Source organism: Schistocerca cancellata, chromosome 7 (assembly GCF_023864275.1).
Source record: "Schistocerca cancellata isolate TAMUIC-IGC-003103 chromosome 7, iqSchCanc2.1, whole genome shotgun sequence".
Taxonomy (NCBI): Eukaryota; Metazoa; Arthropoda; class Insecta; order Orthoptera; family Acrididae; genus Schistocerca; species Schistocerca cancellata.
The window spans coordinates 164,341,808-164,358,114 of record NC_064632.1 but is presented as its reverse complement, the minus strand read 5'-3'; the positions used below and the strand labels follow the sequence as shown (position 1 = coordinate 164,358,114).

Sequence of the window (16,307 nt, the reverse complement as noted above, 5' to 3'; positions counted from 1 at the left end):
AAGTTCAACAGGAAACTATTGTAGCAGTATGTGGATGTTTGCCTGCAAGCTTTTAATGAGGCTAATGGAAAGTTTAAACAATAGTGCACTGGCCATACATAAACCTGTGTATTATTGGAGGGGGGGGGGGGGGGGGGGGGGGGGGGGAGGGGAGGTGTCAAAAGTGAAAGTAAACATCTGTGAAATACAAATGTGAACCTGTCGGCTACATTATTTACATTAGTCAGTGTTGTGCTTCTACACTCCAGTTTTCAGCCAGTATCACAACTCAGTACATCAACACTGAGGACTACAAATGAAGAAATGAAATAAAGAAAGCAGGCCAACATTGTCACAATTCCATATTGTATATGTGGCTTAAGAATTCCATAATAGAGAATGCACAGGAGGTCTTGACTTGCATACTGAGCCAGTTGTTTCATTACATACAGCAGTGAGCTTAGCTTATTAGAAACAGTGTTTATCTGTTGTTTCCAATTTACCTTAGTGTCTATTGTTATCCTTAAAAACTTAATTTGAGTTACTTCTGCTGGTCCTTTTTTCATTTGAATAACAATCATGTGACCCTCTTTTTGGTTATTGTTGAAAACCAAGGACTTAGATTTTTCCAGATTAATAATTAGCTCATTTTTCATGAGCCACTGTGCTGTATTATTGGCTGATATGAAAGTGTTTTTCTCAAGTGCCTCAGAATTGTTTGCAACATTTAGCACAGTCATACCATCTGCATACAGTATCTTATTTTCACATGTTTGTACATTATTTACAAATAAATTAAACAGAATAGATTCCATTAAAGATCTTTAAAGCTTATGACTTCTGACATGTATGCATTTTCAATGGTTTCATACTGCCTCGTGCGAGAGAGATATCATATTATCCAGTCTGCTGCATGTTCATAATGATTTTCCCAAATGTCTCCAAATGGTTTAACTGTGTGTTCAAAGAGTTTATTTGTCCGAATCTCCAAAGTAATGAATGACCTGATATATGAATCAGGACGGTTCCTTTGAAAGGGCATGACTGATTTACTTCCCCACTCTTCCCCTAAGATGAACTTGTGCTCCATCCCTAATGAGCTCATTGTCAACAGGGCTTTAAACACTAATCTGCCTTTCTTCGTTCCCTCAATGCCCATGAATACCAGTATTCTTTTGTTTCTTTACCAGGACTGCATGATTGTGTTAGATGCCACAGATCATCATTTTCTTGTGCCTTTGTCTTTCCTTAGTGCAGTGTCAGCATGGTTATTAATAAATTTGGCATGGTTAGTTTTCTGTTATCTCCCCCCCTCCCCTTTCCCCTGTGGACAGCAATACATTACCCCAACTGTCTGTAGTGTTATTCATGTGAAAGTGACCAAATGTTTTCATGTTTTCAGATCTTGTAAATGAGGCAGGATGTAGCTACTAGCACAGCGTTCACCCAGTGGGATGTGAGAAATCACCTGAAAACTGCATCCACACCAAGCCTCATAGGCAGATTCAATCCAAGGCTGGTACATCTCTCCACCCCAGAAGTGGTGCTTTAACATGCACAGCATTCTGGGCAGTTTGTTGAATTCCTTAGATAAATTGAGGAAAAACTTCACGCTATCATCCTTTTGCCCTAGGCCTTACACAGAAGCATCTGCAAGACGGGGACAAAAGGCAGCACATACCCCCTCCTGGACTCTGTGGTAGACTTATTACTAATTTGAAATTTCTCATGTATTTATAGAAAAGATTGTCTCTGATTCTACTAAACTGCATTCAACAGTTAAGACAATGGCCTTAGTAAATGCTGCATTGTTTGGTTGTTGGGTTGTTCACAGGAAATTTTAACTTTCTCCAGTAAAGAGAAGGGTTCATACAATGGCATCAGTAAATGCTGCATTGTTTGGTTGTTGGGTTGTTCACAGTAAATTTTACCTTTTTCTTGTAAAGTCAGCAGTTTTGGCATTGTTTTTCAGTCTAGGGGATGTGAAATTTTTAAGAGCGTCACCAAAATAAAGTATGAGATCTTTTCTCCATTGCTTTCTTGTACAGTCCACAATGAACTACAGAAAGGGACAGCTCCAAAATCCAGTGCAGTATGAACATGGCCTCATTATATCTGAACAGCAGCCACCTCCTTTTCTCACAAGAACAGCTCCTTCAGTTGAGCACATCTTAATCTCAATAGTAAGATTGCATTTGACCCATAAAGGTTTGCTGTGACTTCATTCAGTTTTAGTTGGTTGAATGATTGTAATAGTGCGTGAAGAACATAGTCTTGTTATACTGTAGAAGTATTCACTTGTACTTCATCTGTGGGCTGAAATATGAAAAAAAAATAAAAAAAATAAAATTGCTGTACTCAATGAGAGGAAAAAATTGTAAAATATCAAGGTCAAAAGGATGTATGGGCCTTCTTAAGCTACTTATATTGTTCTTAAACTACATGGGGTGCAATCCTGAATGACATCCAGCAACAAGCTTATGAGTCCTGTAATTGAGTTGCCATGTCTACACAATAACATGCCAAACCAAGAAGACAAAGGCCATTTTACTTGAGTCCTGGCTGTTAAGAGCTGGTTCTACTGACCAATTTGATGGTTGCTTTGAAGCTTTCCTACATCCATGTTAATATTAATAATATAAAAAGATATGCTTTGATATACTAATGAAATATGATTACCTTTAAGGCAAAACAGTAATTTTTCTGTGAAAAGTTTCAAAGTTTCAGATACAATGAGCTTTATTGTGTACTTCCTATCAAATTTGTTTCTAGGGGTATGAGACATTCTCAAACTCAACCAATCAGTTGTATAAAAATGGAACTTTTGGAATTTTTCCCCCTGCTGGATGAATTTCTGTGGACACCCATGCCTGTACAATGAATTCTGTTAAAGATTCAATTGCTGTTTCCATTGATTTCCATTCCTGGTATACATGCTGTGCTGGAGTTACTTCATTGTGCTTTCCAAGGAAAGCAGTTAGTCTATTGAGCGTGAGCACTGCTAATATTTTTGAAAAACTTGATGGCTAAAGACACTGGTCTGTAGTTGTTAGGATCATCATCCTCTTCCTTTTTGTACACAGGTATTGCTTTAGATACTTTAAGGTGACCAGGAAATACTCTTTCTTGGAATGAGCATTTGATAATACCAACAGTGGTGTAATTATTTGTGCTTCCACTTGCTTGAGTAGATAGATTGACACTTCACATGGAGCAGACTTCTTTATCTTTAGTTTTTATATAACTATTGTCACTTCTTTTTCAGACAGTGGTTTCAAGAACATAGAGTGGCTTGTTATCTGTGCCTGTGGTCTGTTGATTTCCTTGGAAAATAAGAAGAAAAAGTATGACTCTGAATAAATATGTTTTTCTCTTGTTGAGGCTAGAATGTTGATCAAATTGATGTTATTGTTGGAACTTAAGATGGTAATCTGATTGAAAAGTGAAGGAAGAAAAAAAGTAAATGCTTGTATTCATTTACAACCAAGAATAAGTTCCTATGGCATAAATAGTTTTGGTTTAACTGTGTGTTCAAAGAGTTTATTTGTCTGAATCTCCAAAGTAATGAATGACTTGATATATGAATATTCAACATTTACTCCCCTGTATCAATACTTTACACTTTCATACTTTCAATTTCTTTTGTTTCCTGTGTGTATTTTCCCCCCTCTCAGTGCTGATTATATTCCAGGCTGTTTTAATTATATTTGTTGAATTTCAGATAATGCTATTTACAGATTTGGCTTTTGCTCATATAGGAAGTGTAGCAAAGGTAGTGCGCATATGGAATAATATACACAGGCACTGAATAGACAGTTCCATACTTTATTAGCAGAGTAGACAATACAATGCTACACTCAAGTCAGAGGTACAGAGCGAACTGAAATCAGAGTCAAAGACGTTGCTGTTGCCTGCTGCTCAGGGCAGTGATATTGATATTTATAGTGAGAGATGTTAAATAGTCATTAAATAGTCACCACAGAGAGGCCCTCCGCCACCCCTGTGGCACAGAGAATGGCAGGAGTCAAAGCAGCATGAGGTGGTGAAGTAGTGGCATTAGGCAGTAGCAGTGCTGTGACTGCAGTTATGTCAGAGACATCATAGTTTTGGAGATTCACAAGGACCCACAGAGCATGCCCAAAACGTGGTGTGACAACATTGGTGATGGTGCATAGCATTGACATCAATTGCCAAAACAGCTGTGATGAGAGAGCCCTCAGTAGTTATGCAGGACATCAACTCTGCTGTGTCAATGTTGGAGTGTATAGGAGAGGTGTGGAAGTAGTGATGTGAAATTGTGCTAGCTCCAGATTTCCTGCCATCATAATGTGCAGAGATGATGAGATTGTTATCAACAAGTATCAATGATATATACTCAGGGAGGATGTCTGAAAGGTTTATTTGGATGCAAATGGAGTAGTAGAGGGCAGAGCAAGTGCAGGGTCAGACAGTAGCTGATGAGATGGGTCTATGATGGTCCATGCGGGCTTCGGTCTATTGACAAACTCTGTTGATCTTTTGCCCCTGATCATAACATCAAATGTGATTGTGCTGCAGTCTATATTTTTATGAAGGCAGTGTACAGTGAATGCAGAGTGGGTTTCACTGTGTCAATGCATAGTATTACATGCGAGCAAGTGGAAAGGTCTTTATGTATGAAGATCCATGGCACTGAATGGTGGGATGGAAGGGATGCATCCAAGTTTTGTGTGTGTTATCTAATGTGGGCGATGAGATCTGGCCAGTCACGATCAGTGAGACATGTGGCCTGCATGATGAAATCGACAGGAAGTGACGGTGTCTCGCTTCAGAGGATTTCTGCTAAGGAAGCATCAAGATCTTCATTATGGGTGGTATGTACACCAAGTATGACCCAGGGAAGGGCCTCTTCCATGATTTTGAATGGCTCATTAGTGCCAATTTTAATGTCTGGTGCCATCTTTCCACTAGTCCATTCGACTGCACATGATACTCAGTGGTATGGAAGCAGTGGCAGGTGCAAAGATGGTGCAGCTCATTGAATAATGAGGATTCAAAGTGTCTTTCCTGGTCTGAGATGGACAAAAAAGGATAGCTGAATCATAAAACCCAGATATTAAGAAAGACTTTGGTGAAAGTCTTGGTGAAGATGTCAGCAGTAGGAGTTGCATCAACCCAGCATGTGACGTGATCAAACATTGAGATGATGTAATGACATCCTCCTGAATCATGAAATCAGGAAAAGGTCCAGTTATGCCAATTGCCCATGTTGGAACCTCCCCTTGGGAACTGGGAATTTGCCGAGTGGGGCTGTGCATGTTGGCCTGTTTTATTCTGCTGGCAGAGGAGACACACTCTGGTCCATGTGGTGCAGTATTTTTGCACGTGGAGCCACATGAAGCACTCCACGACTAAATGGGGAGATGGTTATACACAAGAATGTGTAAGATTGTGGATTGAATCAAAAATCAGTTTGAGGAAAGATTCTGGTATGGCAGGTCAGACCTAATATGCAGAACACATCACATCCCTGATGAAGCCAGGGAAGATACACTATTCTAGTATAAGCCCTGCATCTGGGTCATGAAGTAGGTTCTGTAAGTCCTTGTCCAAATCTTTGCCTCAGTCATTTGCTCATAACTGAACAAGGCAGCAATAGAGGCGATGCATGACAGGTAGTCTATGACCTCATTATCTGCATCCTTGTTGAAACCACCTGGAGCCAGAGTCCATGGATGGGTTATGCATCACACCTGCCAAAGGGCAGTCATCCGTGTAAATTGTAAGAGGTCTGACTTCTATATCATCTTGGAAGTAACATACAGATTCATAGACAGTGAGTTCTTGGCTGAAGGTTGACGGCTTATGCTGCATGTTTGAGAGTTAATGTGAGAAAAACCACAGAGGCTGAGTGATGTCGGCTATCTCTTGCTGTAAAATGGTGCCAATAGTGTGATCATTGGTGTCCAATGTCATGTTAAGGTGTGCATTGGGAGACAGTTGAGCCAGTGCTGTCACATTCAGTAAATCATACTCAATTTTGTCAAAGGCAGTTTCCATGGATTGTATCCTCCTGAGGTGATATTTACCTGATGTATTTTTCCTGCACAGAACTTGAGTCAAAGGAAGGAGAGATGTGTCTTCTGTAGAAGTTAATGACACCTAAAAACCTGCATAATTCTTGATATTTAGTGGGTGGAGGCAAAACTCATTCATGTTTGGTCTTTTCAGGGGTCATGCAGATGCCTGAAGCATCTACATACTGGCCGAAAAATGCCGCGCAAGTTTTTAATTTACATTTGTCCTCATTAATAAGAACTTGTTGATGTCAATTATGCTATTCCTGTGAAGGAGAGAATATAATTATCTCATCTCAGTTGGCATAACAGAATGATAAACTAAACAAGGCACTGTTGATAAAATGTTGCCACATTGGTGTGGCATTTTTTAATCTGTAAAGTGTGTACAAAAACTGAAAGATGTATTGCTTACTGTCTTTGGTATGTCCTCTACTCCCATGTGAATTTGGAGATATATGTTTTTCCAGTCTACTACCCTGAAAATTGTGGCATCCACTAGTATGTGTGAGAAGTACTGTTGGTTCGGAATGGGATAACTACCTATGATAGTTCAAGCATTGAGCACTCAGTAGTTGTTGCAGAAGCACCATGATCTGTCTTTTCCTTAAAACTAGTCTTATAGGTGATGCCCAAGCACAGTTTGACAGGTGAATGATTCCCACTTATAATAGTTTGTGAACGAAAGCCTTCGTCACGCTCAACTTGTTGGAGGGGTAGGTGTCGAGTTCTACATTGGATGTGTAGTAGTGATGTGATGGACAGTACCATCACGAATGGCACAAAGAGTGTGTAGTCTATCAGTGGGGAGCATATCAGGTGATGAGAGCGTAGTGTATTGTAGAGAGGAATCACTGTGTGGGGCAACTGGTTCACCGTCAAAATTGCACACTACAGTCATATACAACATTTCACTAACCTGTTCAGAGCCCCTGAAGACTGGATCTGGAAATGTGTTGGTATCCATGAGGTAGTGGACGAATGGTGCAGCTATTGTGGATGTTGTAAGGCAGTGAGATGTTGCTTGGTTACGTGTAGTGTGGTGGAAACATCTGCTATGCACTGCTGGAGGTCTATGTTTTCACATCGTGTGATATCATTTGCAGTGAATAGCAAGGAGTAGTCCAAAATGAGAGAGCAAAGCTCATTGAAGAGTACACAAAACTTAAGTAGAAGATCTAGTGGTGTATCTCCCAGTGATAATGAGGCATGTGGTGGTAGATGCTCAGGGAGAGCATCGTCAACAATTCCACCATGGATGAGGTCAGGAAGTAGCTGATAATGATGTAGATAGTCTGCTCCCAGGACTGGCTCAACAGTCTCACCAATGAGGAAGGTCCAAGGCATGTGATTTTGTGCCCCCTAGTCTAAGATAATCAATGTGGTGCCAGCAACAGTGACAGCTATGATGATGTCATTTGTGGCATGTAACCGAAGGGATGATGGTGAGAGAATGGGTAAAAGAACGAGCGTAAGCTATTGGACAGCTGACATGAGGTGGCAGAACTGTGCCAGTGTAGTTGGTTATGGTGTCTTGTGGTTGCAGAGTGACCTGATGCACCCTTAGCAGTTGCTGTATGTGTTTGGGTAAGCACAAGGTGTCCTGCATTACGTGCTTCCTGTCCAATTCTGCTATGGAACCAACAGCATTGGTCAGTTGCTGAGAGTGGAGGGGGGCAGGGGGGCACTGTTTTCTCTCATGGTATTGATCTGTAAATAGTACTGAAGGGAGGGCAGACTGGGAGGGAGTGTATTTTCAATGCATTTGACATTTGTTGGCTGTCTACACTGTGAAGGTTACATGGGGAAGTGTCGAGTGGGAGCTGGGGCCAGTTTGGAAGAGTCAGCTGCCATCGGTCATTTTGCCTCTGTGCAGAGTGAAGGCAGTGATGATGTCCAGAAGCATGGGTGGGAGCTCAGGCCAGCTTGGCAGAAGTCAGCTGTCTTTGGTCACACTGCAGCTGAGCAAGGCGATGGCCTTGATGACATCAGACTGGCTGTTAATGAGATGACGATGCTGAGCCAGAGTGCAGATCCAGTCTGCAAGGCAGAGTTTGGTGTTAAGGGACTGTTCCTCATGTGACAGCATTGGAGTCTGGATGTGTGCGCAAAGTTTAAGAAGCCACAGTGTTCAGAGCGTACGGTCAAGTTTCAGCATAGGATCAATCTGTGTCCGGAGGTGTTATCAGAGCAAAGAAGGCAATCTGTCTCTGAGAGCTTCTTCATTTATAACTAGGTGTAGCTGTTACTCTTTGAAGTGTGAAAGGCACTGGAGCAACAGGACTCTGGCCACCTTGTACTTACTGTGAATGGGTGCTGCCAAAAAGAGGTCACTGGTTATGTCCGAGTCATCACTGAGATGGCTGAGTAAAATCACAAATTTCACCTCCTTGTTTATATTCTGTGGGCTGACACCTTGCACTTACATAAAGTGAACCATACTGCCAGTAATCAGTATGGGATGGGGGTAGTTTAAAATATCTGGGTAGTATTATGACTGTTGATGGGCTGTGCACACGTTGTTGGCCAGAGTGTGGCATTAACTGGTGCAGCTGACATGGTAGCAGTGGAGCATGTAGTATGCAGTTACTGTGTCTCATGGAAGTGCATGTCTGGTGAGAAAATAAAGATGCACAATACGGGTAGGATAGATGTTGCATCATATTGAGTACAGATCTTGGGCAACAGATTGTATTGTAGTATCAGTCACAGAAGCGCAGTGGGATGTGGTTCAAGAAGTGACACAGCAGGAGTGGAAGGGACAGTGTACAGTTGATCCAACAGATGCACCCCAGTTCTGTGGGTGGGGTAAAAGAGCCCAAAAGTGCATGGTGTGGCTGGCATGTTGACGGGGTCACCAGTGTAGGAAATGCACTACTGGTAGGTGCATATACAGAATAATATATGCTAGTAATGAGTAGATAATTTGATACTTTATTAGCAGAGTAGACAATACACCATGACAGTCAGGTCACAGGTACCAGAGCAAACTGATATTCAGAGCCAAGGATGTTACTGTTGCCTGCTGCTCTGGGCAGTGATAATGATATTTACAACAAGAGACAATAAATAGTCACTATGTCAATGTATATGTATTATCAACTGTCACTATTTTTTGTGGTATTTGTAGGTTTCAATGCTTCATTTCATTATTCTTAATGTAGCCTTCAGTTATATCATTTCTTTAGTGATCTGCTGCTTGTTTTGGAGGATTTTTCTTTTCCTATTGGTTTTTGGAAATGCTATATTGAAATAATGTGTTGAGGTTTCTTGAAAATCATTACATTTTTCATATATTCCCTGGGCTTGAGGAGTGTCTGCCCACTGTTCTTTTCTGAACATTACTTTAAAAGCATTGGTGTCTTGTTGACTGAACAGTCAATATCGGTTTCTTCATTTTTATCTTCTTTTTGTGAGTTCAAACTTCCGTTTTTTTGCTATTTTGCTATTTTATTCTTTTATTTTAATTTTTAATTTTTTCTTTTTTAATTTTGGGCAAATTTTTGTATGTATCATTCATGCCCCTACCACAATTCTCAGTTCCTTTAACAAATATTGATACTACTCCACCCTTAAATTCTGATGAGCTTAAATGGTTGGCAATAACATAATCATTTATGGTAAAATATTAGCATAGACTGCAGTACATCATCAGGCAGATACAACCATGAACTGAGCAGCTCTGCTCAGAGCCCATCAGGTACATTCACCTGAGACAGAAAGACAAACTGATAGTTGCTAAGCACAGTTTGGGAGGCAGTCATATGCTTGATTTTCAATGGACAAAAGTCCAGCATAGAGCCAGTGGATTTTGGGGTGGTGTAATAAAGGAAGCCATCAAAATTAGGACTATTAAGGCCTCATGAACAGAGTCAAACTCTACTTGGGTTCATTACTAGTCATAACAATATGCTGCAAGTGCTCCTAGCTGAGAGACGTCCAGATGGCATACAAGTGGAGGGGAGGGGGGGCTGACAGACCACACAGTGACTCATCCCCTCACTGGAACTATGAGGGTCAGAAAGCCACATTACTCATTGTTTGACTACAAAAGCTGAACAGAAAGAGTATTGCTATTAAAAATTCTGCCAAATGTGAAATCCATTCAACAATACAGGATTTTACTGGGAAAAAAATATCAGAGTTGTGGATATTTACTATGAAATTTGTGCTGTATATTGACAAAATGTGATGAGTGAAAGTGTTGTGAGTTAATAGTATCATTTGTTTAAGAGTGGAAAGTCATCTGTTCATTACAGTGACAAAATTAGCCACCCATATGTTCAGTGCTGTAGACAATTGATGAAAAATTTGTGAAAACCAGTATTTCACAATGGCCAATGGCCTTGCCACAGTGGTAACACTGGTTCCCACCAGGTCACTGAAGTTACGTGCTGTCGGGCTGGGCTAGCACTTGGATGGGTGACCATTCAGTCTGCCGAGCACTGTTGCCAAGTGGGATACACTCAGCAATTGTGAGGCACACGGATGAGCTACTTTACTGAGAAGTAATGACTCTGGTCTCGTAAACTGACATATGATCGGGAGAGCGGTGTGCTGACTTCATGCCCCTCCATATCCACATTCAGTAATGCCTGTAGGCTGAGGATGACATGGCAGCTGGTCAGTACCATTGGGCCTTCATAACCTGTTTGGACAGAGTTTAGTTTTGGTCTTAGTATTTAACAGTATCTCATCTTTCTGAGACCTGCGTCTTTTTGCATTTAGAAAAGTGGTCTGGTTAACAGTGCTTAATCTCTGACAAAGAGGTTCTAGACATTGTCACTGGCTAAGTATAGTCTCAGATAGTACACTTTTATGTAGAGAAAAATTGTCAAATCAGTAAAAGTCATTGTAAATTGAGGTTTGTAGATTGTGCATCATCACTCCTAAGGGCATCGTAGCCATACAGTAGGGCCATCATGATGGTTTTATAAAAATAATAATTTGGTTTATTTGCTTACTGAGTAAAGGAATACCACATGCACTAGTAGTGATATCTAACATGATGTCAACTAAGTGTTAAACTATCGCAGCATGATGGGTGGTAGTCAAATCATCCTATGAGATTCATTTGTTTTTATTCTGTAACAGTCAGTTTGAAGCTTACATTTTTTCAATGCAGATCATTTTTAAACATTGTTTGTCTTCTGTGATCTGTGGTTCTCTGTCAGTGTGGGCAAAAATGCTTTAAATATAAGTATAAAATGTGATATTTCAAATGTATTGTGTAGTTCAAAAATAAAAGAAATATGTTGACACTTGCTTGAATTTCAATTTTATGTTTACTACTGTTGGAAAAGAAGAATGACCAATCACTTGTTTGAAAGCAGGCTTGCTAATAAAGTAAAACAACATTTGGAGTTGAATCATAGTAGTTTAATAAACAAACCATGAGACTGATTTTCCCAAAAGTTCAAAAACCAAAAGAAACTAACTATGATCCCTTCAAAGGCTCTTATTTCATCTTACAATGTTGCCTAGTGTGAAGCAACAGGCAAGAAACCTCACACCATAATGGAAGACCTTATTTTATCAGCCATTCTGGACATGGTATCTACTACGATAGATGAATCAGCTGCCAAGCAACTGGCAAGTTTGCTTGTGTCAGACAATGCAGTGAATGCTAAATTTGGCCGACAACCATAATTATCAGTTAGTAGGAAAACTGAAAGGTAACAATGATTTTACTATTCCATTGGATTATGCTGCAGCCAATTGTAATGAGGCACATCTAATTTGTTATGTGTGGTTTTTACATTAAAAGAAATTTCATTAAGCTCTTGTTTTCTGCAGAAAAATATCTCTTTTAGCAGAAGCAACATACCTCTTTGAAATACTACACTTTATTGTAGAAGAAAACAACATTAGTTGGAAAAACTGTGTAGGTTCATGTATGGATGGAGCTAGTAATATGGCTAGCTCTCACACTGGATTGGAAGCCCTTATTCATAAAGAGGGTCATTGTGCTCTTGGGCACACTGATTTATTAACCAAGAAGCACTTTCATAAAACAGCCTGAGCCTTGTGCTTCATGAAGTTCTTGAGTCAGTGACAGATGTGGTAGACTTCATTAAAACTTAGCCACTTAAATCCAGATTTTTCAACAAATGTGCACTGATATGAGGACTGAGAACATATCCCTGACTTATTACATTAACTCTCATTGATTTTCATGAGAAAATGTCTTGAAGAAAGTGTATGAACTCAGCATTGAAATTAACTCTTATCTTGTTCAAGAGAAACATTTGAATTTTGAGAAGTTCCTAGGTAGTGAATTTGATTTGAAGCTGGCTACATTTATTTATCCCACACTTTGAATTGGATGTGATGTACCAAAGGAGCTACAGGTGTTTATGTTCAGGTCAAGAGATCCATGGTTCCAAAGTGCTTGAAAAACATTGTGACCAATGCTTAAATCTAAATAAAGTATTAATAATTTCATGTGGCTCAGTGGCCTGGTGCAGTTCTTTCTATTGAACACCACTTTGATGGCTTGCATGCCCCTAACCTTCCCCAGTTATCTAACTGGGAAAAGTGGACCTACAGTTCAATGTGAAATCCAAATCATGTACCACCCCTGGTGACTCCTCACATTGTTGAGAGATGAAGGATATGAAGACTGAAAAATCCATTGTCCAACTGAGAATCGATCCCATGACATCTTAGTTTCCAGGCCGACACTTTATGGCTAGATCACCAGGACCAACATAATACTGACTGCATAAAAAAATTACTAGAAAGGTATGGTTCTATGATTTTTCTTACAAATTTGCTTTAACCTTTCCAGTATTTTATTTACAGTCTCCCATAGGTTATAGATTTGAATGTGTACATCTCTCTTATAAAATGATCCATTTCATATCATTATATACTGTGTGCTTTATTAATAGAATAAGACAATAATTCATCTTTTATTCAATAAAGAGGGTAAAAATATCAGAAAAAAGAATAAAATTATGTTTGTAATGTTTTATAAATAGTTTTATATTTATAATGAGAGTACGATTAATGATTTCCTCAAAAATATGAAGAGATTTACAATTTGTACATTTCTCCAAAATATGATAGCTGTTTACAGTTCATTACCGAAAGAATCATTCATCAGCTGTACCATTTACATCGGTGGACTCTTGGTATTAAAAAGTGATGTCAGCTCTTCTGTAGACAACCTGAAATTTTAAATCAGGATAAAAATCTGGATTATTATCAAGTACAGGTTGCATTAGAAAAACATTTATATACCTTGCAAACCTCTTACCCTCCAAAAACTAGAACAGCATGCACAACACTACCTCAAAAAATTCTTCGCACTGTTTACCTTGTGGCGACTATCGACCAAGTCGCGGGTAATATCTTTGTTTTTGGCAAGCTCTTTGAACCAGTCTGTGGTCGCGCGTGAAAGTGTACGGACGTGTACCGAGAATTCAGAATGTAAACAACTGTATATGTGTGCTTACGAGAAATAAAAATAGTGTTTATTACACATGGTGTAGCGTGCATCATTGGATTCGGCAACCCTACAACGCTATATCCATACTCGTGACCCCGAATTTCGTTCGCGAGTGCTACAATGAAATCTTATACCGTCGAGCAGTACACAATGGATCGCTTGCCGCCTGCTACACCGAACACGTGCCAACTAAGTGTTCCAACGGACGCTTCGGCATGGTTTTACAATTATCCACCGGGTGTCCGCAATAGTTCTACGCAGTTTCCGAACACATCGACTAGCTGTACTCAACAGGACAGTGTTTATACAATTCCACAGCCACGTGTTCCGAGTGCTCAACAGCCGACACAATGTGCTCAAACCCCAGTGACTATGTTTACAGGTTTCCCAAGTGCAAGTGTGAATTTTCCACCCGAATCAGTGACTGTACAAATCGAGCCGGACCCTCAAGAGAGGAGAGTTCATATTTCTGCCGGAACTCCGGATTTTGCACCAACCCCCCCTACACCACCAGCGTCCGCTTTACGAGTGTTTCCGACGGCACACGCCGTTCCTGCCGCGTGTGTTCCACAAACATTAGGTGATTTTAACTATTTTAATGCACCTGTAGGGGAGGGGCCCGGAAACTGTATTCCGTCGTTCGCCGCACATCGGTCGACTACGGTCGATTCTACCGCGCCGGTCCACTCTACGCCCGTTGGCGTTACTCCGTCGACCGCTCGATTCGTTGATTTCTCGACCGAGGTCGAGCCAGCCGCGCCTACCGTGCCGCGTGCCACTGACAGTGGCGGAAGCTGGTGCACCGCTACTGCACCCGAGACAATTACGTTGCAGAACTATGGACAGGGAGAGACAGTTTCTGATAAACATTTATGTCAAGACTTTCCCACCCGTTGGCCGAAGCTACCACCCCTTCGCAAGGATCACCCACGCACATGGTTTGCCTTGGTCGACCACGTCCTGCAGCTACACGGCGTCGCCGACGACAATTCGAAGTTCCTATGCTTACTGTGTCACCTCCATGACGAACTGGATCTGATCTGCGACATTGTGGCTTCGCCCCCCGCTACGGACAAATATGCGTTCGCCCGACGCACCATCCTCGAGCGACTATCCACATCGACAGAGGAAGCTATCCGCCTCATCAGTCAGGAATCGCTGGGATCCAGGTCCCCGTCGCAACTCTGGCGTCATCTCCGCGCTATGATTGACACGCATCACATGCCGGACATTACACTTTGGACCATCTGGTTGCTGAAACTTCCCCCGCAAATTCAACTTCACCTTCTACATGTCACTTCGGCCCCACTAGATGCCAAACTGAAGATCGCAGACCAGGTTTACAACATTCTGCCCCCCCCCGCATACCCCCCCAGGGTGCCCTCAGGCCTCAGGGGTTGGCACACCTGCGCGGCAGTTCCCATCCTGCAGTACAGAGTGCGCACGACTCGCTCCACGCATGCGCGCGGAGCCAACGCCGCCTGGCAACCGCCGCAGTAACTCCTCCCCTACCAGCACTACTGCAGCGTCGCCATCGGAGGGAACCACAAACAAGTCCCCCTCCACTGCCGCTTCGACCTCAACCAGCGCGACGGGGGACGCCACGCGCCGCCCCGCTTGGTGTTATTTCCACTCCCACTTTGGCGACGCGGCTAAGAAATGTCGTTCTCCAAGCGTGTTCCCAAACTAATAACGCGACCCAATTCAGGCGCTACGGGCCGCGTTGCACCGCACAGACGCCTATCACTAAATACTTCTTCTCCTCACGCGCCAGGACGCTTGTACGTGAAAGATGCAGTGTCTTGCCTTTCATTTCTAGGCGCTTAACGCCAGAACAATTTTAGATAATTATCCCGTCCCAAATATTCAAGACTTTGCTTCCCAGCTGCATGGGGCACAAATTTTCAGTGTAGTCAATTGTCATAAGGCGTACCACCAACTGCCAATGGCACCTGAGGACGTTGAAAAGACCGCTATCATCACCCCGTTCGGGTTGTTCGAGTATTTGTTTATGCCATTCGGCCTTAAAAATGCTGCACAGACGTGGCAACGGTTCATCGACTCGCTGGTTGGAAAACTGGACTTTGCATATGCGTACCTGGACGACTTGTTAATTTTTTCTTCCTCCCTCGAGGAACATGAACAACATTTAAATACAGTGTTCCAACTATTAAAAGCAAACGGTATCGCAGTGAACAATACTAAGTCACAACTCCGCCGCACCAGTGTCACTTTTCTGGGCCACAGAGTTTCTGGCGACGGCATCCGCCCCCTAACTGAACGGGTGGAGGCAATTAGTACGGTGCCTTTGCCCAAAGATTTTCAGGGCCTCCGCCGCTTCCTTGGAACGGTAAATTACTACCGTAAACATATTCCCCGCGCCGCCGACATACAAGCCCCACTGACGGATGCCCTCGCAGGAAAAAACACATCAGGGTCTCGGGCGGTCACGTAGACTCCAGATATGTGTCGCACATTTGATAATCTAAAGTCAGCCTTACAGACAGCTGTTACGCTTGCTCACCCCATTCCTGATGCTCCCATCTCGCTTACTACAGACGCAAGTGATACAGCAGTGGGGGCAGTACTTCAGCAATCCATGGGTTCTGTTGTACAGCCGCTCAGATTTTTCTCCCACAAACTGACCGCTTCCCAATGTAAATGGTCGACCTTCGACCGGGAACTGTTTGCTATTTACGCTGCTATAAAATATTTCCAAGACGATATCGAAGGTCGCCATCTCGTGGTATTTACCGACCACGAGCCATTGGTTTACGCTTTCCGTAACCCAGGTAAGGACTCATCCCCGAGACGTTTTA

The 16,307-nt window shown here is 42.0% G+C and overlaps 1 protein-coding gene across 1 annotated transcript in view; it reads right to left on the bottom strand.

The window, feature by feature from the left end:
* Nucleotides 1-12,985: 12,985 nt before the first annotated feature.
* The window catches only part of LOC126092309 (uncharacterized), a 95,619-nt gene continuing 92,297 nt past the window's right edge, over nt 12,986-16,307 (bottom strand). The window contains exon 4 of the mRNA XM_049907834.1: nt 12,986-13,207. The gene's annotated coding sequence lies outside the window, so the exon portion shown is untranslated. The remainder of the gene's footprint in view (nt 13,208-16,307) is intronic.